Source organism: Delphinapterus leucas, chromosome 4, assembly GCF_059928025.1.
Source record: "Delphinapterus leucas isolate spDelLeu-1000000601 "Yukka" chromosome 4, BTC_Dleu_Yukka2, whole genome shotgun sequence".
In the NCBI taxonomy this organism is placed as follows: Eukaryota; Metazoa; Chordata; class Mammalia; order Artiodactyla; family Monodontidae; genus Delphinapterus; species Delphinapterus leucas.
In genome coordinates this window covers 103267802-103295119 of record NC_143132.1, presented here as the reverse complement: position 1 = coordinate 103295119, position 27318 = coordinate 103267802, and the positions used below count along the sequence as shown (strand labels likewise).

The following is a 27318-nucleotide window of genomic DNA, read 5'->3' as shown; positions in this document are numbered from 1 at the left end:
ATGAGTAAATGAATGAATGACAAGTAACCAACTTAAAAAAATAATTATAGATGACTCACAGTCCCGACCTAAGTGGGATACGATAGGCTATTGCTGACTTTCAATAACTTGGCTTTGATAGTCAGGAACCCTTTCTGACAAGAAAAATTTCCACAAAAACTTAAAGTGGGAAAGTCTCTGCGTTTCCAGGTCATGATTATTTGTAATAATGGCCAGAGTAATCCAAATAAGTAGATAATACCTTTACTTAGTCTCCTAGAAGCCAGAGTGGAGATGAAGTAATTGGATTTGAATGGTTTGTCCTGGCAGGTGGACTTCAGTGAGAAGTTACCTCCAATGTTCTTTTTCACTCCTAACTCTGGTTGCAGAGAAAGAGCAAAGGTCAAAGGTTTAAGAGAAAATGAGTGACAGAAGAAGTGATAATTTCAGTGAACAATATTATCCAAGCAACCAAGACTTTCCACTGATAGGCTGAAAGAGAGAAATTAGGAGGTATCCCTATTTGAGCTTTTAGGCTGTCCCATGAGACAACTGTATATTTCAAACTAAATTTAATTTTTAAAAATCTCATTGATGGATACCCACACTTGCTCCTTTTCATTACCTAGACAGAGTTTGGGGTGGCGCCAGGTAACTGATCAGGAGTGCGAGAGTCCATTCACCAGGTATGAAGTTCCAGACTGTGCTGGGTGAAGGTGGGAGAATGATGGCTCAGACAGGCCCAGACCCACCTCTTAGAAAGCTTGGTCCAGTTGGGAAGACAGGTAGCAATCAAATAATGTATACAAATATATAATTATCTACTGTATTATGCCCTAAAGGGCAAGAGCAATGTATAAGGGGCTGTGGGAAACCTAATCCAGTCTGAGTATGTCTCTGGGGAAGAGATATTTGAGATAAAATCCAGGAGATGATTGTGAATCTAACAGATAAAATGAGTAGTCAGATGGGGAGAATGGACAAGACATAGGGATCAACTTGTGTTTGTGCAAAGGTTAGGGGTGGGAAGGAGCTTGATAGGCGGTCAAGGGAATGACCAGAGTGAGGCCAAGTGCCCTAGGGCCTTAGCTGAGTGGGCAAAGTATTTTGTCTTGATCCTATGAGTGAGGGGGCTCCAAAGGTTTTTAACAGGGGAATGCTGTGGTGGGTTTGAGAGGATGAGCCTTTAAGATCATATGGACATGTTGCCTTCCCTGCATTCTAAAGCCAAACTGAAATGATTTTGAATACCAATCATTTCAGTAAATCTATGCCTCTGCTGTCTCATGGGCGTTACTCATTCAGAATCAACCATATACTGAAAATCTGTTTAAAATATTCTTAATATTCTTTTTACTTTTATAAATGAGATAAATTACTCATTTAGAAACATCATTGACTTCTTCTCTCTATATTTTAGCTTTTAAAAATTCACTAATTAACTGCCTGCCTATTGCTTTCTCTTCAAAAATTAAATTTCTTGCTTGAGCAGCCCCAGTGGATACTTTGACTGCATCCTTGTGAGGGACCCTGAGCCAGAGACCCTAAGCTAAGTTGTGCCCAGATTTCTGAGCCGTAGAAACCGTGAGGTGGTCAGTGTTCACTGTGTTAAGCTGTACAAGTCAGTCAGTCAGTCAAGGAGATGACAGTTCTAAAGCAGACCAATATGCATTACACCAGAGCTGGATACCTGGTAAGAACTTGGTCACATATTGCTAACAATTTAAAGAATTAAGATTAAAAATTTTTTTTCTTGCCCATTTCTACAGTACGCTGGATCATTTCCCAGCCCTCTCAGTAGTCAGCTCTGACATGTAAAAAGTACTTTATTGTCACATCTCACTTCAGTCTCAAGTAAAAGAGTCAATAAAAAGCATTGATATCCCCCTCTTCTTTGATTCTTTTTCCCCTTATTAATGAAAAGCAATTTTAAAGATTACCTATTCATTGTTTCTCATGGAAAGGTGAGAAGAGAGCTGGTTATTATTGGTAAATCATCTGCTACAACCTATTGTTAGAATATGCACTATACTGAGGTTCTGGATTTGCTTCAGTTATATGTTTTACTTCCTTCTGAGTCCATTTTGAAGTCTCCTGTGGCAGGGGTCCCCAACCCCTGGGCCGTGGGCCACTACCGGTCTGTGGCCTTTTAGGAACCAGGCTGCACAGCAGGAGGTGAGCAGCAGGCAAGCGAGTGAAGCTTCATCTGCCGCTCCCCATTGCTCCCCAATGTCACATTACTGCCTGAACCATCCCCCACCCCACCCCCACCCCCGGGAAAAATTGTCTTCCATGAAACCGGTCCCTGGTGCCACAAAGGTTGGGGACTACTGTCCTATGGGACAACATGGAAGATTTAAGACAACCACTTTAGACAATTTAAGATGAGTAATGTGGGAAGGAGAATTCACTCATTCATTAAATAAGGGTATTTTGAGTACTACTATGTGGTTTTCTCTTAGTAGTAACAGCCTCAGAAGGAATCTGTTCCAAAATGGCATTGCAGACAGGAGATGCTCTTCTAGGCAGCAGCAAACTGGACCATGTAACAAACATGCAGTGACGAGGGGCCAGGAATTAGCACTAAATAGGGGGAAAGGGCATGGAAAAATGCTAAGGAGGAAGCTAGGAAAAGAGGCTGAATTTGAGAAATAAGATGACAAAAATGGCATGAAATTAATTATTCACAGGTAACCTAGAGCTAGATGACAGCAAACATCTTAATGTCTTAATCTTTCACAGTCAAATGTGAAATTAACTTGCCCTTAAAGACCTGATGGCATATCCCAGTAAAGCTAAACAAGAGACTTAAAATGCTTACTTTATTCAAGCACACCACACTTCTCCTTATTTTTAATTATATGTTTTTTAAAAGGTGATTTCCCGTATACGGAAAAGAGGGAGGAAGTAGTTTGTTTCTTCTCCTACTCCTCCTCCTCCTTCTTTTAATTTTTTCTCTAAACTTGGTGATTTTTAAAACCCTCTTAAATCTTTAATGAGGTTGTGCATTCAAAGTTGACACTGCCTAAGCACATTGTGGTATGTCTTCAGTGGTACAGTGGCCTGGATGGGCTTGACTCTTAACAGCTGAAGCTGTGTGGTGATGCCTTCAGGTGACTGGGGAGGGTTGTGAGCCCCTGTGGGACACAAAGCGGGTGAAGCTCTCTGTAAAAAGTGGGGGTGAGGCAAGGGCCAGCACTGTTACCTGGAAGGATGGATACTGAGGCCTGAGGAAAGGCTTTTTCTGGGTCATTGTTTGTCTGCTTGTTTGTTTTTTAATGTTCCTTTTGTTCTATTGATGTATAGTTAACTTACAATGTTGTGTTAGTTTCAGGTGTACAGCACAATGATTCAAGTTATATGTGTGTGTGTGTGTGTGTGTATTCTTTTTTAGATTCTTTTCTCTTATAGGTTATTACAAAATATTGAAAATATTGAATACTGTACTATACAGTAGGTCCTTGTCGGGTATCCATCTTACATATACAGCAGTGTGTATATGTTAATCCCAACCTCCTAATTTATCCCTCCCCATCCCCTTTCCCCTTTGGTAACCGTAAGTGTGGTGTATATATATATACCACAACCAAACTATATATACAATGGAATGTTACTCAGCCATAAAAAAGAATGAAATAATGCCATTTGCAGCAACATGGATGGACCTAGAGATCATCATACTAACTGAAGTAAGTCAGACAGACAAATATCATATGTCACTTATATGGAATCTAACAAAAGGATACAAATGAACTTATTTGCAAAACAGAAATAGACCCACAGACATGGGCCATTGTTTTAAAAACAGGATAACATCTCCTTCTTCAGGAGGATCCATGTAGTACCACATTCTAAGATGCTTAATGGACTTGATTTATCAGGGTTTCTCTTGTAATAAAAACAGAAACAATTTCTGTTTTCATAGGATTATCTGTAGCTTAGAAAGTGCTTTTTATTGCATTTTCATAATGGGTTTGGGACTAAGGACAGGCATTGGTTCAAGTTCTGACTTCTCCACTTGCTGAGTATGTGACCTTGGCCCAGTTACTTAAGTGTTCTGGGCCTCAAGTTCCTCATCTGTAAATGGAAATAATAATCCTTTATGTTTAAGGTTGCTGTGAGGATTAGCAAAAATGCAAGCAAAGCATCAATTAAAGGGATTTGTATATGGAGGAAATACATAGATAGGAAGATGGAATCTAACTGGTGAAAGGCTTTCCCTCTCCACCACTTCCTTTTATTTATTAAAAATAATTATTACCATGCTGGTAATCGCACCAGGAACTGGAGATACCATGGTGGCTGAGACAGTCAGGGCCATTGCCCCCAAGGATTATCATTCAGCTGGATATATTCCACAAATATATATTTTAGACAATATTTACCACATGTATTAGGTAGCTAAAGTGGAATCCTAGAATATTAGCAGCTGGATGGACTGTAGAATCCCCTAGACCCAATCACTCATTTTAAAGAAAAGTACCAAGACTATGAGGCTAACATTAAATTGATATTAAATTGGTTGACATCAAATTGGTTTGTCAAACTGAATTAAAGTGACTGGACTATTCCAGGTGGTGAATACCCTGTGTTTCGTGAATTGACTTTGGATGAAAGAAGCAAAAATTCCAATGGAGGTTTTCTGTGGTCTTCAAAGTTGATCAAGGACATTGAAATCAAGTGTGTAGGTATCTGGAAGACTTCAGCCTCACCCTCTCTCAGTTTCCCCAGGCTCTACTCTTCTCTTACTCAAGACTCTTTCCTGAAATCCCACTGTTCAGCTTCTCCTCTAGTAAAATGAAGGTCTGGCAAAGTCTTCATTTATTGCAAGTATTACTGGGAACTGGCAAAGGCTAAGGTTCTTGTTAGTAGTGTACAACTTAGCATGGATAAAAGACACGAATAAGAGTTTTGCCAGGTTGGAGAAACGGGAGAAGGAAGAGATTATTAGAGAAGGATTATGAGAGTCTTGGGAACCAGAAAGAGAGAGAGTGATTTCTAAAGGGAACCCAGTGAATGGATGGGGGACACTGATAGTAGAAAACAGTGAGGACTTGGAATTCTCCTAAGAAGTTATCTCATAATTGATTGGAGAGTAAGTGGCTATTTTTTATTTCTGAATGTCACTGAATGTATTTTTCTCTCACTAGATTTGTGTACAGAGGGGAAAAGTAAAGTTTAATCTCCTCTCTCACAATGAGAAGGTGAATTCCGGGTACTTGTGATCCACATTACTCAGGGGCAAGCCTTTCTTCTGGCCTGAACAGAGAAGAAGGTTAGAATAAATAGAGCAATAAAAAAACCCACATGCTCTCATGAACCCATGTATATGAGTCATGAAATGAGAACGCTGTAAAAGGGAACGTGCGGGGCGGTGGCGAAAGTAGAGACTGGGCTTGCTCAGGAGGCTTTTTGGTTTTGGTTCTCTCCATGGGAACAGGAGTGGTACAAGGTTAGGCAACCACAATGAAAGATGAGTAGCAGAGGATTTGTTAGGGTGGCGTTTTCCTTGGGAATACTGCAAACGACTTCATCCTGCAGCCCTCCTCTGCCTAAAGAAAGTACTCCAAATTATTGGATTTTCTAAGGAAGGGATTTCCCTTTCTAAACATTAGCTAAAAATGTACCTTCCCTCCGGAGGAGGGGAAAAAGACTTAACACATTTTGGTTTAAATTTCCTTCTAAAATGTCAGAATCCGGGGCTGAAGAGAAAAGTCAGAAGGATTTGCAACTGAATTTGGGTTAACTCCTTCTCAACTTATTTTGGAATTCTACGTCAATCACCCAGCTTTTTTTGTGCTTCGTATTTGGAACTTGAAAACCTGAGAAGGGGAAAAAGTATCCTGCCTGCTGCTGCAGAGAGAGATGCTGTATCTAAAAAGAGACTGTGTCTGTACTCGGAAGTAGCTTTCTTTGGAAAGAACTCAATAGATTTACTCAAGTTCAAGGCTTCCTTTAATTAAGTAATTCATTTAAAGAAGGAGCAGAGTGACGTCCTTCCAAAGAGTACAGTGTGAAAAAGGGTGATAAAAACGAGTAAATTTACAATGGAGGAGACTGATAAGCGCTACCTCAGCCAGCTAATCAGGGCCACTGTCAACAGTGATAACTCATGTTGGTAGTATGTATCCATGATATGATGGCATGAAAATGGCACTTTACTTCTTTGGTCTTCCTCCCCCAAACCCACAACCTCAGTCTAATAATGAGAAAAAACATCAGACAAATTTTAACAGAAGAGCATCTTAAAAAATACCTGACCTTAAATTCTCCTAGTACCTAAAACTCTCAAGATCATCAGAAACAAGCAAAGTATGAAAAATTGTCACAGCCCAAAGGAGCCTAAGGAAACATGACCATTAAATGTAATGTGTAATGGATGGAATCCTGAAACAGAAAAAGGATTTTAGGTAAAAACTAAGTAAATTTGAGTAATGTATTGGCTTTAATAATAGCATACCACCGTTGGCTCATTAACTGTAACATGTGTCATACTAATGTAAGATGTTAATAGCAGAAACTGGGTGCAGGGTATATGGTAATTTGCTGTATTATCACCTCAATTTTTTTATAAGTCTAAAAATGTCCTAAACAATAAAGTCTATTAAAATTTTTTGAAGGCAAAAAAATAATTAGGAAAGTCTTGAAAGGTCCAGAGTTACCCTCATTCCAAACTCCAATGAACTTTGCTTATGCTGTTCTGCCTTTCTGCAAAACTCTTCCTCATAACTTTGAACATAATTAAATAATAGTCTTCCATAAAGGACTGGCTTTCAAATATTTTCAAACACAATAGAGATGAAAAGTACATTTTACTTTTGATCCAGGGTACATACACATACACATACATATACCCATATAACTGAAATAAACATCTCTCACAATAATACTCTGCATGTTGATATCTCATTTCTTATTCCATTCAGTTTCATTCTGCTGTGTTCTATGTTATTGTCTTCATTCATTACAAAATACCAATCGTGAGCTACCATATCGATTTCTTAACCCACCAATTGCAACCTGCAGTTGGAAAAACCCTCCTTTAAGGCTTATCTCAACTGCTAGCTTCTCCAAGATGTCTCTGCATTGTCCAGTTTGGCAGACACTAGTCACATGTGGCAATTTAAATTTTTTGTGCTCATTAGCCACATGTGGCTTGTGGCTACCATATTGGACAGCACAGATATAGAATATTTCCATCTCTGCAGAAAATTTTATTGGGCAGTGCTGTGGACTCTCTCCATCTCTCACTTGGACTAATGAAATAGCCTACCAATTTATCTCCTTTTCACCTTACAATCTTCCATGCTGCTGTTGCAGTTAATTTTCTAAAATTATAGATTTATTTTTCTGCTTGAAATACTTCAGTGGCTCTCCATTTCCTATGAAATGAAACATTCATGTAAGGCCTTTCACAGTTTGATCCCTCCACCTCTCCTGCATCATCTCTGAACTCTCCTGCTAAATGCCATTCACTCTTAAGCTTCCATGTTTTAGTTCATCCTCTTTTCTTTTCTAGAAATATTTTTGTGCCCCTCTTCTTTTAGATAAAATCCTATTTATTTTCAAGATGTAGCTTCTATGTTCTCTTTTCTATGAAACATTCTCAGGTCAGGAAGACCACCCTTCCAAGGAATGTATATTGCTTTCTTTTATGGGTTACCATTGTAGCTTTTATACTGTATTATAATTAGCCATGTACAGTGTTTCCCCATTAGACTGTGGGGTCTTTGAATACTGGGAATATGCCATGGTCATCTCTATATCCCCAGTGCCTGGAATGTGGGATACTTATACACTGGCTGGTGGGCTGGTTGGCTGACTGAATTGTAAGGCTGTAGAAGGTAGGGACCACACTTGTACTTATTTAATATTCCCATAGCACAATGTGGGGTACATAAAAGGTACTTATGAATTCTCATTGTCTGCTTTCAGGCAATAAGTTTTAGACAGATTGTTTTCTAAGTACTGTCAAATTCAGTACAATCTGTTTTTTTATAGGATGAAAGGGAGCTGGTACTGATAGGAAAAATACTTTTAAAGTTTCCAATACTGTTGAAAGTTCATGGACTCTGTGGGGGAATTAAAAAGCACTTCTATAGTGGTTTTAAATCCCATTAAAATGGCTTTTTACAAGGGCTTACTCTAGGTGAGTAAAAATTTAAGATTGGTAGAAAAGTGGTTCTAATGGAAAAAAATCCCAGGATGAGAACATCTGGAGACCTGAATTCTATTACAGCTTTTTTTCCTCTTCATCTTTTCTTCTCTTCATCTTTTTTCTCTTTATTTCTCTTCATTCATTCATTCATTTTACTTTGTGTCCTTGGGCAAGTTCCAAAGTCTTTCTGGGTCACAGCTTCTCTGTGTAAAATGAAGATAATTGATAATTGCTTCTAAGTCTGTCTCAGTGATATGGTAAGGAATGTGGGGATAGTTTGTGAGCTCTTTAGAAATATTTGTAAGAGTCATAATGATAGTAATAGTAGTGTTTGTTGTTGTTCCTTGTGGATTGGTACAACTTTAAACTACTTGCAAGATTTTATTATAGAGTCAAAGAGTCTTCATAGAATATTCTATAACAGTTACCTCAACAATGGAGTGCTTTGGATATTTTACAGGGAAAAAAAACCCCTCAGCCCTTATTTGTTTGCTGAATGAACTCCCTGGTACATTGAGTAATAATAACAAAACAACACATGTATATAACCATTAACACAAGCCACTATTTGAAAGACATTGCAATCTTTACACAAATCTTTAAATGTGTGTTGGGCAGGGCCACCACATTCCATTGTGTGGGCTGTGCACTGCACAAACTTGTGTCATGGTTCTTGGAGACCTGATCACAAACTGCTTCTTTATGTAAACACAATTTGATTCACAAAGATACAAATTTGTATGATTAAAGGAAAAACCTCACATTGTGTCTATGTACAAATCAGACACAACAATAGTTTATTGGCTTCCCAGTTTCCAAATGTCTTGCTCTAAGTTTTCTGTGGGTGACTGTAATGTTTTCTGTGTCTCACAGAAGGTTCTATTCTTGCTTAACATTTTCCAGGGAATTTCCTTGTCATCTTAGAATACTCTCCAGTCACCCTTTGGCAAGCAATTCTTCATGCTGATACTGAGGTGAATATTGGAAGTCAGACCAGAAGTGATGGACATGAAGTCCAAGTCTTTAGAGGGAGCTAAAAGAACCAGCTTAAAGGTTTGTGATAAATCAAAGCCAGAGAAGCAAATCAAACAACCATAGGGCAATTAAGGAACTTTCTTTATACATTCATGAATTGCTTGCACAATTTATAGACTCCTCAGAGAGGAAAAAACAAACAGTTGTAAGTCAAAGCATGCTTCTGCTTTTAGGCAGCTGAGTTACTCAATGTTTTATAATCTTAGAAGTGAGTTACTGAAATAGTGTACTAAGAGGAAAAAGTCTCACCAACAATTTAGCCAAGTTGTTGGTATGGTGTTGGTTTGAGTAACACACAAGAATAGAGTGTTTTTGTGGAGATCTGAACCAACCTTTTGGCCTCCAATTTCCATTAACACCAACAAAAGCAGAACAGCAGAAAACATGTACTTCTAGTCCAACTATCAGCTGAGGTCGCTGGGCATCACAGTGTGCGTTGAGTAACTGTAATTTCAAAGCAGTCCTGGTTGTTTGGCATTTTATGACAGACTCTAGAGGGATTTATGAATGAAGGACTTCTGGCTGGGAAAGGAAACTTGGAATTTGACTTTAACAGAAAATTTCGTAATAGTTTAGGAAATACCAAATTCACGTTAGATCAATTTCAATGTTGTGTGGCTATCAAAAAGGAGATACATATAGTGAAATTAAAAATGAGAAGCACATAGGTTAATGCTGAGTAGATGTTATGAATAGGAAGAGAAACTTGTAATAGGAGAGGACATATCTTGCCTTTTTCCTGGTGTCCTGTCATTGACTCATATAGAAACAGGGCAAGGGGAATCCCCTGGTGGTCCAGTGGTTAGGACTCCGTGCTTTCACTGCCAAGGACACGGGTTTAATCCTTGGTCGGGGAACTAAGATCCTACAAGCCAGGCAGCCCAAAAAAAAAGAAACAGGAAAAGCATCCTTCTTTATTCCTGCCAATTTGGGAGTGGAGAGTAAGGCTTCCAGGTCAAGATTTTAACTGTAATGTCATTTCCTAGGATGAACCTCTTTATTACTATTTTATTTTTTTTAAAAAAAGAAAGAAAAGCCCCATTATCCTAAGGAAAGAGGAAAGAATATAGCTTCTGGGTGGCTTTTTCCTTCTGTAGATATTGTTCCCAAGGGCTGCCAGTTTGTTTTTAGAGGTAAAAAGTGAACAGAGTTGCAACACTAACAGTGGACTTAAAGATGTTAATAACTGTTTAAATAGGGGGATGTATGTATACATATAGCTGATTCACTTTGTTATACAGCAGAAACTAACACAACATTGTAAAGCAATTATACTCCAATAAAGATTAAAAAAAAATAGAAATGGAGAGAATAAAAGCAGACCAAAAGAAAAAGTCATTAAATGTATACACATGTTAAAGCGCATTATTCAAGATAGCCAAAAGCAACCCAAATGTCCATTGGCAGATGAATGTATAAACAAAATATAGTATATACATGCAATGGAACATTATTTATCTTTTAAAAGTAAGGAAATTCTGACATATGCTACAACATGGATGAACCTTGAGAATGTTATCCCAAGTGAAATAAGCCAGTCCTAAAAAGACAAATGCTGTATGATTTCACTTATCTGAGGTATCTGGAGTAGTCATCTCATAGAAACAAAGTAGAAGAGTGGTTACCAGGGGCTGGAGAAAGGGAGAAATTGGGAGTTGTTCATTGGATGTGAAATTTCAGTTTTGCAAGATGAAAACATTCTGGAGACTGGTCGCACAACAATGTGAATATGTTTAACACTACTGAGCTGTACACTTAAAAATGGCAAAGATGGTAAAATTTTTATGTTATGTGTATTTTACCACAATTTAAGAATTTTAAATGTCAGTGAATAACTCTAAAAATTAAGAAGGACTGAAATTTAAAAATACAATTTAAAAATAGTCTGAACAATACTTTTTAAAAGTCATTAAAAGTCATTGAGAGTCTCAGGACTTCCCTGGTGGCTCAGTGGTTAAGAATCCGCCTGCCAATGCAGGGGACACGGGTTCGAGCCCTGGCGCAGGAAGATCCCACATGCCGTGGAGCAACTAAGCCCATGTGCCACAACTATTGAGCCCACGTGCCACAACTACTGAAGCCCACGCATCTAGAGCCCATGCTCTCCACAAGAGAAGTCACTGCAATGAGAAGTCTGCTCACTGCAACGAAGAGTAGCCCCCGCTCGCCGCAACTAGAGAAAGCCCGCACGCACAGAAACGAAGACCCAACAAAGCCAAAAATAAATAAATTAATTAATTAAAAACAAAAAAAGTCATTGAGAGTCTCAATTTGTAGTGGGGCATTACTAGTCTAGCAAAATTGCTTGGATGTACCATCCAAAACTAAGTAAATGAATAACCCCAAAGGTCTTCAAATAATAATTGTGAGGTTCCAGTTGGGGTTCCCTTCTTCTTGGCTTTCATGACATAAGAGGAAAATTGGAAACTGATGAACTACAAAGAACTTTCTGAGAGGAGTGTTGACCTGTTTAGGTTGATTCTTGGCATCAGTGAAATTCTCATAATTTAATTCCCTGTAGTACTTGTGGGAATTAAAATTCTGTGATATGCTTACCTGTTTTTGACAAGGATGTGAAATAAAGAGCTCATAAGATCCCCAAACCCAGAGTATTTAAAAGGGAGTAAGAGTGGAAAAGTGGCCAAATCGTTCGACTGAAACTACTTTTCTACTGTCATTACAAACCCCTTTCCTGGCAACTATGTGCCACATACGTCATAACAGTTCTGCCTTTCTCTTTTCTTCCCCAGCTCTTTGCTTCCAAAACTACACTTTGGTAAAGGAAATACCTGCTTACTGTTTGTTCCTAAGGACTCAATTTTCTTAGAAGCTAGAAGCCTGAGCACAAAAAAATCAAGATTTTGTCTCATCCCTGCCTATTGTCATTATATTTCATATGTCTTCAGAAATAGAAGACTTTTTTTCCCAAGGAAGAGTTTGAGGGCAAGGAAGGTGAGTTACTGATTTACTAAGTAACTAAGTTACTAAGTTATCTAAGTTACTGATACAGGCAATACTGATTTGTCAGTTACTGCAATACTGATTTGTCTCATACCTGCTGAGCACTTGTTCCCAGTGTTCTGCCAAAAGAAATCCGGTTGCATAGGCAGCTGGTCAACCAGGACTCTTCCAATAGTATTTTCTAATACTAATTTTCTAGGTTGTGTTTTTTGCAGTTTTTTTTGGATAGCATTGAATAGATTTGCTCATAAAACTTTTTATTGTTTTTGTTTATTTTTCTGTTCTTCTTCCTCCTCCTCTTCCCCCTCTTCCTTCTCCTTCTCATTCTTCTGGCCTGTTCTTTATTTCTTATTACATTGTCTGGAAGGCTTCTGGTGATGAGTTCAGTGTTTTGGGTGACCAGCAACACTGAACTTTCATGGGTGTGATTTTTTTGTGACAATAGTAAGACAGCCTGTTGCTTTTTTACTGCCCTCAACTGACCTGCTTCTGTATCTCAGTTATTACTGCTTTTAGGAAAGTGAGTGGAGAGCTAGCCTGACTCCAAGGGTCATGGAGATAGACACAGCACTGTTGAGGTGTTCTCTCTGCCAACCCCCAGATCAAGGGACATTTCCCTACTGGATTGGTTAGCATTCTAGGTCAGCTAGTTTCTGAGATGGGGCAGAGGGAGGTGAGAAGGGAAAGGCAGGAGTGATAGAGCTATGTCAAGACATGTCATTGCTTTTAGACAGTTAAATTCATTAGATTTTGCAATCTTGTACTTAGAAATGAGTTACTTAAGTGAGATAACAAAAGAAAAAAGTCTCAATGACAATTTAGCCTAGTGGATTTCTCATTCTCCTGGTCAGAACGGCATTGACATATTATGCTGGCTTCATTCTCTTTCACCTGCTCCCAGGTACATGGGTACCTGCATGCTTCTAGTGAAAAGTGGAAAAGGGCTGAGCTCCAAGATTATTCTTTTAAATGAATAACAATTGTTCACTTCCTAAGAACTTTGTTGATTCTCAAGTAAATGTGGAGATGGCTAATGGCAACTGGGCATATTAAGAAAAATATTTTCAACCCATAGATTTGGAACCAATTCAACTATACACTCAAACTGGGTGAGATGAAATGTTCTTTTCCCTCTTTGAATAAATGTGGGTTTGTTTGTCAAGAATACCAGAGGGGGCTTCCCTGGTGGCGCAGTGGTTGAGAGTCCGCCTGCCGATGCAGGGGACATGGGTTCATGCCCCGGTCCGGGAAGATCCCACATGCCGTGGAGCGCCTGGGCCCGTGAGCCATGGCCGCTGAGCCTGCGTGTCCGGAGCCTGTGCTCCGCAATGAGAGACGCCACAACAGTGAGAGGCCCGTGTACCACAAAAAAAAAAAAAAAAAAAAAAGGAATACCAGAGGAAATCTGCCAAGACAGAAAAATATTTGGGTTAAGATATTGTAGTAGGTTGAATGGTGGCCCTCCAAAAGATACGTCTACATCCTGGAACCTGTGAATGTAACTTTATTTGGAAAAAGTGTCTTTGTGGAAGTAATTAAGTTACAGATCTCTGCAAAAGCTCATCCTGGATTACCCAGGTCAGTCCTAAATCCAATGACAAGTGTTCTCAGAAGAGAAGGCTAGTGAAGACAGAGGCAGAGATTGGAGTTATGTAGCCATAAGCCAAGAAGCCATCAGAAGCTGAAAGAAGGAAAGGAGAATTTTCCCCTAGAGTCTTTAGAGGGATTGCAGCCCTGCTGATATCGTGATTTCAGAATTCTAGCCTCCAAAACTATCAGAGAATAATTTTCTCTTGTTTTAAGCCACCAACATTGTGGTACATTGTTACAGCAGCCCTAGGAAATGAATTCAGATCTCTTCCTTAAAACCACTAGAATTGTATAATTTGGAATTCTCTTCAGGGGACAGAAACAGCATTTATTAAGTACCACTGTGGCAGGCAGTGGCTAAATGCTTAACTTAAATGATTCCAACTTTAAAGATGAAGAAACTGAGGCCCAGAGTCTCACGGTGACCACATGGGGAGCTGGGTGAGAATCCTCCCGAGAGGCAGTGTGGTGAGTAGTTACAAGCTCTGGCTCTGGATCCTGTCTGTGTTTGACCCTGGCTAAGTTGCTCAACCTCTCTGACTCAATTTCCTCTACTGGAAAAAAAGGAATGATAATAGAACTTCATTCATACAATTTCTGGGAAGATTAAAAGCTGTAAAGTATAAAGTATAAAGAATAAAACACAGGAAGAAGGGCTAAGTGAATGTTAACTGTTGTGATCATTATACACTACACTAATGTACTATTACTAAGCCTATGAATACCAGACAAAGAATAGAAGAGAATGAGATCGTTTTTAAGGCAGAATGTGTCAACTTTATCAGTTGTTAAGATCGAAGCCACTTTAAGAGAGATTATTCTTCAGAATGTTTACTCAGTTCTGGTGTGGCTATCACAGAGTAGATAAAAAAGTATATTGCCTCATTTCAAAGATGAGGAAACTGAGACTCATTACGTTTTTGTACTTCACTACTGTCAGAAGCCAAGGAGGAAACAACACTGAGACCCAGTCTTGGGATTCTCTCACTTCAAAGTGCTCTTTCTATCATGCAAATGACTTTATAAATGCTTTACAAATGCTAAGTGTCCAACAAGTATTATTTGAATTAGAAAAATCAAGCCTCATTATCAGTAACTTTAAAGTAATAGTGGAGCTTCCCAAACTATTCTGAACTAAAGAAATTGTTGCCAACTGTTTCAAAACCATAAATCTCTTAAAATATTGCAGCAAAAGAGAAGGATTAAGAAACAGAAGATAAATCTGTTTCTTTTTGTCCACACCCTCTACCTTTTCTTTTTTCCCCATTTACTATAGATTTAATAAAAGTGGGTAGGTGGCTAGTGGTAGTCTAGGTTTTTTCCACTCTATTTCCTTTTCTTTCTTTCTTAAAAATAAAATAAGCAGAAAGAAAGTGAATGTCCCATATGAACACTGATCAGGCTTACTTTCATTAACGTTTTTTAAGAAAATGTTTTCAGTGTATCATATTCCTCTCTTCATTTGTCCCATCTGGTTAGCTAAGTACTTTTTGAAACATTTACTCCTTTCTTGTATCAGAGGTCTTCCAGGATAAGATACTGCTCCATTTAAATAAAAAATGAAGGATGCCGAAACAGAAGCAGTTTTAACCAGCAAACCCATAAATAAGACAGTAGTTAGTGCTATGTAATCCTGACACTGGCACTTGTACTGATATTGGCCAGAGGTTCTTAACCAGGAGGCCAAGAACTTGGTTGGGGGGCTGGGTTGTGGAATCTGTGAACCCCTTGAAATGTTTGTGAATTTTGCATGAACATTTTTTGGTATACACTTCAAAGGAGCCTGTAATGTCTGTAAGCTAAGAACCACTGTTTCAAGGCCTCGTTACTAAAGCTAATTGCCACATTTCACTCCTTTGTATCATCTTAAATGCCATTATAATATCAAGTATATCATAAATGTTTCTTGGTTGCTTAAGCGAGAACCAGAAGCTTCATCTTGTTAAAGATGTCATCTTATAGGCAAAAGGGACAGATTTCTAAAAGCGGGACTCTATGATATAATCAATCAGAAGAATCTACCTGCCTAGAAGGGTCCAGGTCTGGGTTCTTGTCCTTGCTTTCCTGAGGAATGATTCTGTGTGTGTTACTTCTCCTCTCTGGGTTGCAGCTTCTTCATCTGTGAAATTAATATTTGAATTAAATAAACCCAGATGCCTTCAAACTTTAAAACAATTCTATTCTGTGTAAAAGATTATTAAACCTCTTAGAGAGATGATCTCCCACAAAATTTTAGAATGCGTTATAAAAACAAAGCATCACAAGCTAGGCTTATTTTAAAATTTATTTTTAGAGAAGTTTAGTTTGAGGACATGCCATCGGCTAGTGATTTCCCAATGTACTCTGAGGGCTATAAGGTGCCACATTACCATCTATGGCAGGGTTGAGGAGAGGCCCCAGATGGGACAAAGAGACAGAAGCTAAGAACCTCACATCTCACATCTCACTTCTATCAGAGTAGCCTGCTTTTAATCTGCTTTATACACTAGGTTTCCGGGTGAGATTCTGTTTGTAGAAAGTGTTTCATAATTTTAATTAGTCTCTGTTGATATCTATGTGGGGGAAAAAAAGGAAAAAGAGATTAGGTTAATCACTGTATTTAAACATCCATCTTTGAAAAGGCACTGGAAACAGCCAGAAGCCCTAAGCCTTGTTTCCTATTTTGTCATTTATTAGCTGTGTCACATCAGGCATGTTAGATAGTCTTTCTGAATCTTTGTTCTCAAATATGGAATGATGATAATATCTTTTCCACAGGATAATTGTAAGAATTAAATGAAATAATATTTATGAAAGAGTTTTGTAAATGGGGAAGCATTATAAAGATGGTGAGTGGGTCTTTAGTGGTGAGCTCCAGCGCTCTGCATTTTGTCCTGACCATTGTAGCATCTTTTTCCATCTGAATTATGTCATAGAAAGTAAGGGTGATCAAATTTGCAGATGAACCAAAGTTACGGGGTGGAGTTCTAAAAGACTTAGCAGATTACAGAGTCCCAAAAGTGACTGAGGGTAAAACTTTGGGAAAAATACAAAGTCTTGTTCTTCAGTTCAAAAAGTCAATTGTCCAAGAGTAAGATAGGGAAAAATGTGGCCCACGATCAGTTCAAATAAAAAAGACTAAGGAATTTTACTTGACTTCAAGTTCATTATGAGCCAATAGTGTTGTGAAATGGTTGACAAATAAGTGATCCAATTGTCTTAATCTGTTTGGACTGTTATAACAAAATACCACAGACTGGGTGACTTATAAACAACAGAAATTCATTTCTCACGGTTCTGGAGACTAGGAAGTCTAAGATCAAGGCGCCAGCACGGTTGCGGTCTGGTGAAGGTCCTCTTCCTGTTCCTAGCTGCCACCTTCTGGCTGTGTCCTCACATGGTCTAAGGGACAAGGGATCTCTCTGGAGCCCTAAGAACACTAATGTCATCATGAAGGTCCCATTCTCGCGACCTAAGCACCTCCCAAAGGACCCACCTCCTAATACCATTTCCTTTGGTGGTTAGGATTCAACATATGAATTTTGGGAGGACACATTCAGACCATAGCACTAATATTCTTATGTATTTATGGAAGTACTGTGCCACCAGCTCTTGGCTTTGATTAGCATCCTTCTAGCTGCTGCAAATAGTCACTCCAGCAAGTTGAGCACATCCTCAGGAAGCTAGATGGCGAAAATCTGGAAGGTTTCCAATGGGAAACATTGCAAGAAGATTTTGGCGGAGGGACATATCAAGGAGGTCGTAAAAGATCTAAGAGGTTTTAAATGGTGTTACAAGCTATTATGGAGGGAAAGGTTTGGAATTGTTTTATTGTTTTCACAGGTTAATCTCAGGAAAACCTGGGGAATTCCCTGGCGGTCCAGTGGTTAGGACTCGATGCTTTCACTGCGGTGGCCTGGGTTCAATCCTTGGTCGGGGAACTAAGATCCTGCAAGCTGTGTGGTGTGGCCAAAAACAAAAACAAAAACAAAAAACTCAGGAAAAGCTTTAAACAGTAAGAGTAATCTAAAGGGGAAAGTGTTGGCTGATTGAAGTAGTGAGAATTCCATTAGGGAACTGTTCAAACAGAGTCTAGACAGCACCTTCCGAGGGTTGCTACCCATCAGAAGGAAGGGTTTAAGAAGAGATTACTAAGCTTTCATCACATCTAAGGTACTACTTCTATAATAGCATTCAGTATCCCATTGGAGAATGATTTGCTTCATTAAATTTTTTTCCATAATAAAAGAATATGGATTTTGAAATTGGCAAACTGGAGTTTGCTATAGTGTGTTATTCTGGGTGTTGTTTAACCTCTGTAAACATCAGTTACAACATCACTAACACAGAGATGGTTAGTTATTTCTGTGTTGTTGTGAAGATTACACAACATTGGTAAAGGATGCTTAATGGTGCCTGGTTTTAGTAATGGCTCAAAGCTGGTAACTTTTATCACAATATTATTTGTTCCTCTTATTTTCTACATGCATTTTATTTCTTCTCCTAAGAGATTCCTTTCAGGTGACTCTATTGAACCCATAAGACACAAATGATGTTAAGTAGGTAAAATGGTGACTCACATGAGTCTCGGAGAAAAAATTTGCCCTGTAGGTCATGGGGGTGGGGAGAGGGTACCATATCATGTTTTGTGTTTGCATCAGGGTTTCCTCTTAAATGGAGGAAACCTGTGGAACAACATTTTTGTCCTGAAATATAACCTGATTTTCCTGCCCATCAAGACCAGAACTAGACCAACCTGACTGATTTTTTTCTTTGTTTAAAGTTTTAGACAATAAAATATCCTATTAAAAATTTAATGACTGGGACTTCCCTGGTGGTCCAGTGGGTAAGACTCTGAGCTCCCAATGCAGGGGGCCTGGGTTTGACCCCTGGTTGGTGAACTAGATCCCACATGCATGACACAACTAAGAGTTTGCACACTGCAACTAAGAAGTCCACATGCCACAACTAAGAGTCTGCATGCTGCAACTAAGAAGCAGTTTACTATTCTTAGAAGAAGATAAAAACATGAGATTCCCCCATGTTTGGGGAAGAGGCCAAGAGAATTCTCTTTAATAGCAGTAGAGGGAAGTATTAAAGTTACTAGTTTTCCATAGATGGTCACAGGTTAGCATTTCATCTTATTTAGAAGGTAATAGATAAACACTGCATGTGAGGAGGCACTAGGATAATTCTGACTAAAGATCTTATACAAAAAGAGGATTATCAAACTTTCAAAAGAAGCAAAAAAGACAATATAACACTCTTAGGTTTAGATAAGGCTTGACTTCGAATAAAATTTTTTTTCCATTTTTCTGTCTTCTTCTGCATCAGTGAACATTTATTGAGCATGACATTCTGTGAGGCACAAGTATGTTCCAGAACAGAGATGAACTGGCACTTTGGCTGGTGGGTGTGAGAGCAGTAGAGGTATTATTGCCCCAGAAAAATTGCTTTGGACGTGCCATCTTGAGCTTTTTTCCTTCTTTCTTTTTCTAGTCCTTCAAATTTTCTTGTTCAATATTCTACTTATATTCATTCCCAAATTCTCTTTATAATCTTTTCAGAGATCTTGAACCCAAAGTGATAACTTTAGTTTAGAATTCCTAATGGACATCCTTCGATCTTATAATAGAGCTGAAAGGGCAGGGATGCAATATTTGAGTAGCAAACGGTCACCCAGGAAACTGCCATTCTGTATCGGTAATAATAGCGGATATTTATTGAGCAACTTATGTCCCAGAACTTTATATGTATTACCTTAGACAGTTCACTTAACAACATTATAATAGAGGCACTATTTCTATACCCATTTTACAAATGAGGAAACTGAGGCATTGGGAAATTTCAGTATTAACCCAAAGTCTCGCAGTTAATGTAGAGCACACACTCTTAATTACTACTCCGCCAGGCTGCCTCTCTATGCAAAGACCTCTGGTTACAACCTGGCAAATCACCATGCATGCATGCATGCATCCATCCATCCATCTATCCATCCAATCAAATATTCAGTAAGCATGTACTAGGGATACAAACGATGAATAAGACTGACGTACTCACTCTCCTCAGGCCACTTTCTAGGGAAGAGAGACAATTACACAAGTGTCCTACACAGTGCGATAAGTGCTATGACGGGGAAGTGTAGGGTACTCTGGGGCATAGAAAGAGGCTCTAACCCAGCCTAGAAGGGGGTATCAGGACAGGCAGGTCAAAAAGATGAACCAGTTTGCAAGGCAGAAATAGAGACACAGACATAGAGAACAAACGTATGGACATCAAGGGGAGAAATGAGGGGTGGGATGAATTGGGAGATTGGGATTGACATATATAAACTAATATGTATAAAATAGATAACTAATGAGAACCTGCTGTGTAGCACAGGGAACTCCACTTCGCTGTACACTAGAAACTAACAACATTGTAAAACAGCTAAACCCCAATTAAAAAAAAAGTTCTGTCCTCATCATGGTGTGTGCTTTGACTATTTTGTAACAAAAAGCATATAAGGTAACCTCAAGAAAGAAAGGTCTTTGACCTTTCTCAGGAAAGAAAGGTCGGTGTTGTTCCCCCAGTACTTGGCACATAGTGGCTGCTCAATTAAAATCTGTTAACTAAATGAATGAGAATTCTAATGCTCCATAATAACTCCTTTATAACAGGGAGGTTTTTGACTTATTTCTAATTTGATTCAAATGCTTCTCCTCAAGCCTGAAATAAATGTTCCCTTTTGACTTAAAAAAAAAAAAAAATCAAGTCCTTGCTCCCTTTTAAGCCATTTTCTAAAAGTTCTATTTCAGGAGATCTGCCACACCCATTATGTTTTACTAGAACAATGTGTCCTCAGGTATCTTTTAAGCCAGGTGCCCTGAGGAGAGATTCTAGGACAGTCTGGGAAAGCAGAGGCTCTCTGGTTGCTTTTCTCCTTTTTTCCAGTTGATCTGTGGGGTTCCATGCTCTGTTATGTAGTTCTGAAAGATTTGTTCTCCTTTCACCTTTCCAGAGTGTCCTAGAAATTTTTCTTTCTCTCAAACTCTCCCACACCCTCTTCACTCTTTCAAAAGGTGTTAGCTTTGGAAAAGTGGTCCTTAATTATTTACCACACAATCCTCTGGCAGACTACACGAATCCAGGGCAAAGCAAGAGAGAAAGGCCACGAGAAAACTGAAAGCCCAGGCTAATGATTTCCCATAACAAGAATTTTTGTTGTCATAAGGCGGTGTTTTATTTAGGTTGTAGTTCTTTAGAAAAGACATGAAGTTATGTCTTCCTTGTGCTTGCTTGGAATGTTGGGGCTAATGTAGTATTTTCTTTGGTGAAACAGCAGTAAATCCAAGGTAGTAAAACAATGCTGACGGGAAGGGGAAACCAAAGCTCCTCGGGGGAGAAGTTAACTTGGAGCAGGTAATCCTTACAGCCCATCCCATACGTGACCTTTATATTATCTAATTACATAATTTTACTTCCTAGCATGATGCCACAGTTTAAAACTGTACCTCGTTCCCTTCCCTGCTTAGTTTTTCTCCAGAGCCCTTATCTCCTACTCATACACTGTATAATTCACTTAAAAATTATGTATTTATATGACAGCCCCTCTAGAATTTGAGCCCCTGAAGGGTAGGAATTTTTGTCTGTTTTGTTTATTACTCATCCAGGGCCTAGAATTGTCCTGGTGCAGGGTAGATGCACAATAAATATGTTGAATTAAAGCATTATTAATTCTAATCAAAGCAATATTAATAAGTAATAACTATGATCAGGTTTTTCCTACATGTACTTAATTTATAGACAACTGGTTGGACATTTAAAATTATTTTTTAGAAATCTGACAAGATATGACAATAGGATCTCTACAAAAGCTTTGATAGTCGAAAGCTGCGTGAAACCCATTTTCATCAGCATGGTATGCTCTTCTAAACTTGTGCATGGAAGGATAAACTTGGCCTGGAGAGAATGGAAAATCTTGAGGTTTCCTGATGCAGGTAGACTTATTTGAATCCCTAAAGCTAAAGGTATACTTTGGCTCAGTGTACTCATAACTGTTGCTGGCAACAAGTTCAGGTGTTGCTTATACCCCCCACGAAACTCAGACTCGCTAATTTTATATTCCCATTTATGGACAAAGCATTATCATACAGTTCCACAGTTCTTTACAGGATCAGGTAGTTTATGGGAACACAAAATATAGAAGATGAATAGAGGAGAATATTAATTATCTGGGAGCTTCTATATTTGAGATTATTATAATCACTGGAGATGCTTCCCAGCAGTGACATGTCAGTGTGTTCTGAGTACTACAGTGGCCGCTCCAGCTCTTCCTTTACCCCCAAGACTTCTACTTCCGGGCCAATCTAGTGCAAGTGAAACCGGGTTAGTCTTCGTGGCAGACAAGTACACTTTTGGCTGAGATTCAGGTACCCTCCCTCTCTCACCCATTGTGGCCTCTCTCAACAACTGGCCTAAAGAACTGATAAAGAACAAGACTTATCTAGAAACAGGAGGAACAGCTGGCCTCGCTGAGCTTGGATTCATATAATGAGTGGATGAGTCCAAAAAGTTAGGGCATTGCAAACAAATTCTCTATAGGACTGCATCAATGACATTTGACATTTCTAAACAGAGAAAAGCTTGGGCAGGTGTGTAAACATATACAAATCATATAATATGTATCCCCTGTGTCACTCAATTATTTCATCTATCTCATGTGGCCCTTAGGAAAGATCTTCACATAAACTATTGGTCTGGTGGTACATGAAGATTCATGAACTCCAAGTTCTAAACCCACATGTTCTTTTAACAGCCTTATTGAGATATAATTCAAACACCATACAATTCACCCAGAGCACACAATTCAGTGGTTTTTAGTATACTCAAAGTTATGCAACCATTACTAATCAATTTTAGACCATTTTTGTTATCCCCAAAAGATGCCTTGTACCCTTTAGCAGTGACTCCCTATTCCTGCTCATTGCCACTCCCATCCCCTCCAGCCATATGCAACCACTAATCTACTTTCTGTCTCTATAGGTTTGCCTATTGTGGATATGTTATATAAATGGAATCACACAATATATAGTCTTTCACTTAGCATAATCTTTTCGATGTTCATCCATGCCATAGTACATATCAGTACTTTATTCCTTTTTATTGCTGAATAATATTCCATCATTCCATTCCATATCTCATTTTATCTATCCATTCATCAGTCAATGGATGCTTGGGTTATCTTCACTTTTTGGCTATTATGAATAATGCTTCAGTGAACATTTGTGCACAAGTTCTTACAGGGACCTAGATTTTCAGTTCTCTTGGATAATACCTAGGAGTGGAATTATATGGGTTATACGGCTGGGTTGTATGGTAACTCTATGTTCAACTTTTTGAGGAACTACCAACTTATCTTCCACAGCAACTCACCCATTTTACATTCCCACCAGCAATATATGCTGGTTCTAATTTCTCCACCTTCTCTCCAACAATTGTTATTTTCTTTCTTTTTGATTATAGCCATTTTGGTTGGTGTGAAGTGGTATCTTGTGTTTTTGATATTCATTTCCCTAATGACTAAATGATAGTAAGAACCTCTTCGGTGATTGGCCGTTTGTACCTCTTCTTTAGAGAAATGTCTAAAATCCCTTGCCCATTTTTAAATGGGTTATTTGTCTTTTAGTTGTTGAGTTTTTCCTCTTTTGCATTAAGAATGCGGGATGGTTAGAAGGAGAGCCTCAGATCTTTCACATGCTCTTGCCTAGGGTAGAGCTTCTGCAACACTGGTGGTGGATGAGATGCTTGTGGCCTGCTTTCCCAGGGATATACCATAGCCCTATGCTGGGATCTAGGCTGAGAGGGAGTCCTGTGTTCTTGGCTGTACCCCCCCTCAGAGTGGAGCATCATCACATCCAGGTGGAATTGGCAGGGAAGTGAGTTGTGGTTCAAAATCCAAACTCTTGCTGTTCTTATGGAAATGTAGTGGATTGTCTTGAACAAAATTTTCTACATTTGTTGTATTTCCTCAGGACAATTTCTAGAGACTAAATAGTTGTGTACCTACAATCTTCAACTGTAATTTTAAAGTTATAGTATTGTTGTTTTGCTAAGGGGTGGGTTCACAGAGCTCCTCATACCACCATTCTGGAAGTTGAGTCCCATTTGGATAATTTTTAATGAAGATTTTGCATCTTGTATACTTGGTGGTGAAATAGTTTATACTGACATAGTAGATATAGAATTACAAAGGACAGTTTTTTACAAAAGTATTTGCAAATTTACACACAGTGGATTAAGAAAACCAGTTGAAGTTGAGAATTGGTTGACTTTCAACTTCATATCCACTAAATTTCTAGAATGCCCACCCATTTGGTTTGACGAACCACTGTTAGTTTATTGTTATTAAATAGTTGTATAGAAATCTTTGGGTAATGAGGGTGACAGTACATTTCATATGTTTGTTGTTGCTCTAGGAATCTATGTGCAAAACCATCACAGCCATTGAAACAGTCATCAGAATGATGCCTGTTTTAAAAAGCATAGAAATAATTTAGACGTGAAAATCAAATTATTCAAACCTCATTAGTTTTATGCACTAATCTAAAAAATTCACAAGCAAAACTGATCATGTATTTCTTAACTTTTGTTTAATTCAAAAGAACTACTGGGCCACAAAGTCTTGTAGAAAAACAATTTTCCCAACTTCCCTGGTGCATTTATTTGTAGTTTTAAGGCTAAGATTTACATTTAACAATTCTTCAAATTCTTTATTTGATCAAGGGCTGGGTTCATATGTTCATTGCCAACCAGTTGAATGTCATTTTAGTTGAAACAGATCTAGAATCTCTGCTCTTATCTAAACCCTTCTTTATTATACCACATCCCCACCCGCATGTCAAAGTTATCTATATGTACCTTTCTCCTTGGGCTTAGAAGTCTAGTTACTTATAAATGAACACAATCATCTTTAAGAAAATACATCCTGTGTAATAATCATGAAAAAATGTTAAAATGTATTCCTTGTTGGAAACTCTTCACATTTTGGTCAGTTGACTTGTGTGTATTATTGGCTCAAGTAGCTTATGGGCAAAAAATATAGTATAAGAGCATGAAACAAGATAAAGATGAATATTTAAGAATGAAATCAAGCACCTCCCAATGACATGTCTCTGAATAGTTATTACTGAACCACACAAAGATAAATAATGAAAGTAATTAACAAAGTAATTTTCTCTTCTTCTGGCTGGGAAAGTTTTAATAATAAAGTTTGACTTCTGTTGAGTGAAACATCTTAGTTTCTAACATAGTTAAAGGCAAATGGAAAAGCCCATTCAATTCTTAAAATTTTTAACGCAGTTAAATAATAAGCTGGTACATTGCATTATGGCTTGGTATTATTTTTTCCTTATAAAGACAGGAACTCTATCCTTCTAAAGCTACTTTACAGCTCAAGCAGATATTTGGAAGATGGAAGATGCTTACCTCCCAGTTGGGTGTATCTCCTTGCGGCTTAGGTGAGCACCAGTGCTTTGGCTTCTCCCCAACTGCTGCGAGCTTCCCACTGCGCTGGGCGCCTCGAGGCTCCAAGAGTTAGGTGTTCGGCCCCGCCCTCTGCACTATTGCTAAAACTCCAATTCTGCCAGACTGATTCCGGTGATTAATTATTGACAAAAGGAAAACACTCCCAGGCAAACTTGTGTCCAACCGCACTGCTCCCAACGACTCCTTCCAGAAGAGAATGCCGGCTGCACCACTCCCCTCCCCCCTTGCTCTATGGTCCCAACTTCCCACACGCTGCCACTCTCAGTCCTGGGCGACCAGGCTCGTCCTCGGAGGAATGCAGCCCAGCGACTTCTACATTTTTAAATTTGGTTTTCTGTAGCTCGTTAGCACTTCTCCGGGGAAGAGCCTCTCAGGAGGGGGTGCTTTCCGGATGCAGGGGAAGCCGGGGCTCTGAGAGCAACGGAGCAGGCTAAGGCGTCGCTGTCACCTCCGGCTGCTGCAGTAAAACCCCGAGTCGCGGCGGGGATGGGCAGGAGGGGGTGGGGAGGCGCCCTCCCCCTCGCTCGGATCGGAGCCCCGACGCTACCGGAGGGGCACGTACTTCGGTGGTAGTGGTGGGAGCGGGCAGATAAACAGGAGGCGAAGGTGGGAGCTTTGGGGCTTTAGCCTAAGCCAACGTCAACCCGCCCAGGGAAAGCCTGCGCCCAGCATCCATCGATCTGCAGACTTCGGCAAGGGGGTGAAGCCGGGCGGATGCTGAGGACTGCGGTCTGAAACTCGGCGGCAGGCTGCGAAGTGAGCCCAGGGCTCCGGGCCGGGGCGGCAGTCGGCCCAGCAGGCATCCCACCGCATTCGTCTGTCAAAAACGGAAGAAAACAAACCCTTTTAGCATTGGCAGTTAATTTTGGTGCCTTTGAACGTGCAAAACGCCTCTCCCCGCCCCACTCCCTCCATCCAGCACCTTCCCTCCTCCCCGTTGGCTGGGCGGTTAATCGTTGAAAGGCTGGACCCCCTCGGGGAAGCAGATGGAAGGATCGTGCCCAGCGAACTTGTGTGTGCTCACTCACAAGTGAAGAGAATTTGGGGCCGGACTGCGGCAGGAAGGCAAATTGGGGAGAGAGGGCTGGGAGGTTCGTTGCCTACACTCGCGGCGCAGGCTGCCGCGGCTCCCGGACCGGCGACCCCAGCGCTCGCGCTCGGCGCTCAATTATCTTCCCGGGGAGGCGCGGGACCGCGAAGAGCATCTTCCCTGAAAACCAGCGTCCAGAACACCATCGATTCCTTTTCTACCAAGGACACAGTGCTTCGATTGAACGCCGCGGCTGCTTGCTGAGAGCGCAGAGGACCTTGAGGCTCCTAGCCCCGATATCTCTGTAGCCGAGACTCTGCCCAAGACCTAGTGGGGTCCAGGGCGAAAGAGTCTTTTGATTAATGAGCATTCGGGCAACATCTGCCCATCAGCCCCCATCGCCTAAGGAGGACACGTTGCACACGCTCGGCCTCATTGTGTTGAAGCGCGAATTTTAGCTGCGGGCAGGTTCCCGTTCACTTCACAACGCGCTTCCAGCAGGTTCCAACCTGCCGGTGCAACGATGAGAGAGATTCATGTAACTGGGTGGGGGTTACTGCAAGCCGGGGGGAGGTGTTCCCAAAGGAAGCCGAAAGTGGTTGGGGCCAGGGAAGGGAACCAATGGAAACCGAGCACCTTGGAGCATCTGTGTTGGCCGTTTTACGCCGTTATCTTTTCTGTGTCTTGTATCTAAATAGTAGCAACCTCTGCTAATATTTTTTATTTACCACTTTATGTTGTTCGCATTCCTTATCTTCTGGCTTCTCCTGACAAACCTTGTCATGTTGGCAGCACAAGTATGACCACCCCCATTGGGAGATGAGGAAATAGAAACCCTGAGGAGTGACTTGTTCAGGTCGCCAAGCCCCTACTGCGGTGGTGTCAGTACTATTTACACTGGTTTTTAGGTCTCATTATTCATTATCTAGTTTTCTTATCAGATTGTGACATGCCTACCCCCATACTCCCCGTGATTGTACATTTGTGGGAGTATAGAAATAGGTCTCTTCCTGCCCAAAGTTTGTGAAATGGCTATGAGACCTTGCAATTATTTGAACTG

At 39.8% G+C, this 27318-nt stretch overlaps 1 protein-coding gene across 3 annotated transcripts in view; it reads right to left on the bottom strand.

Annotated features, from left to right (window-relative positions):
* Nucleotides 1-26812, bottom strand: part of SPTSSB (serine palmitoyltransferase small subunit B) — a 31595-nt gene extending 4783 nt beyond the window's left edge. The window contains exons 1-2 of one of the 3 annotated variants that reach the window (XM_089910934.1): nucleotides 25169-26812; nucleotides 15746-15842 (exon numbers count right to left, since the gene is read on the bottom strand). The gene's annotated coding sequence lies outside the window, so the exon portion shown is untranslated. Of the gene's footprint in view, nucleotides 1-15745 lie in introns of all 3 variants that reach the window. The other 2 variants (XM_089910933.1, XM_022573162.3) reach the window with 2 other exon arrangements.
* Nucleotides 26813-27318: the final 506 nt, after the last annotated feature.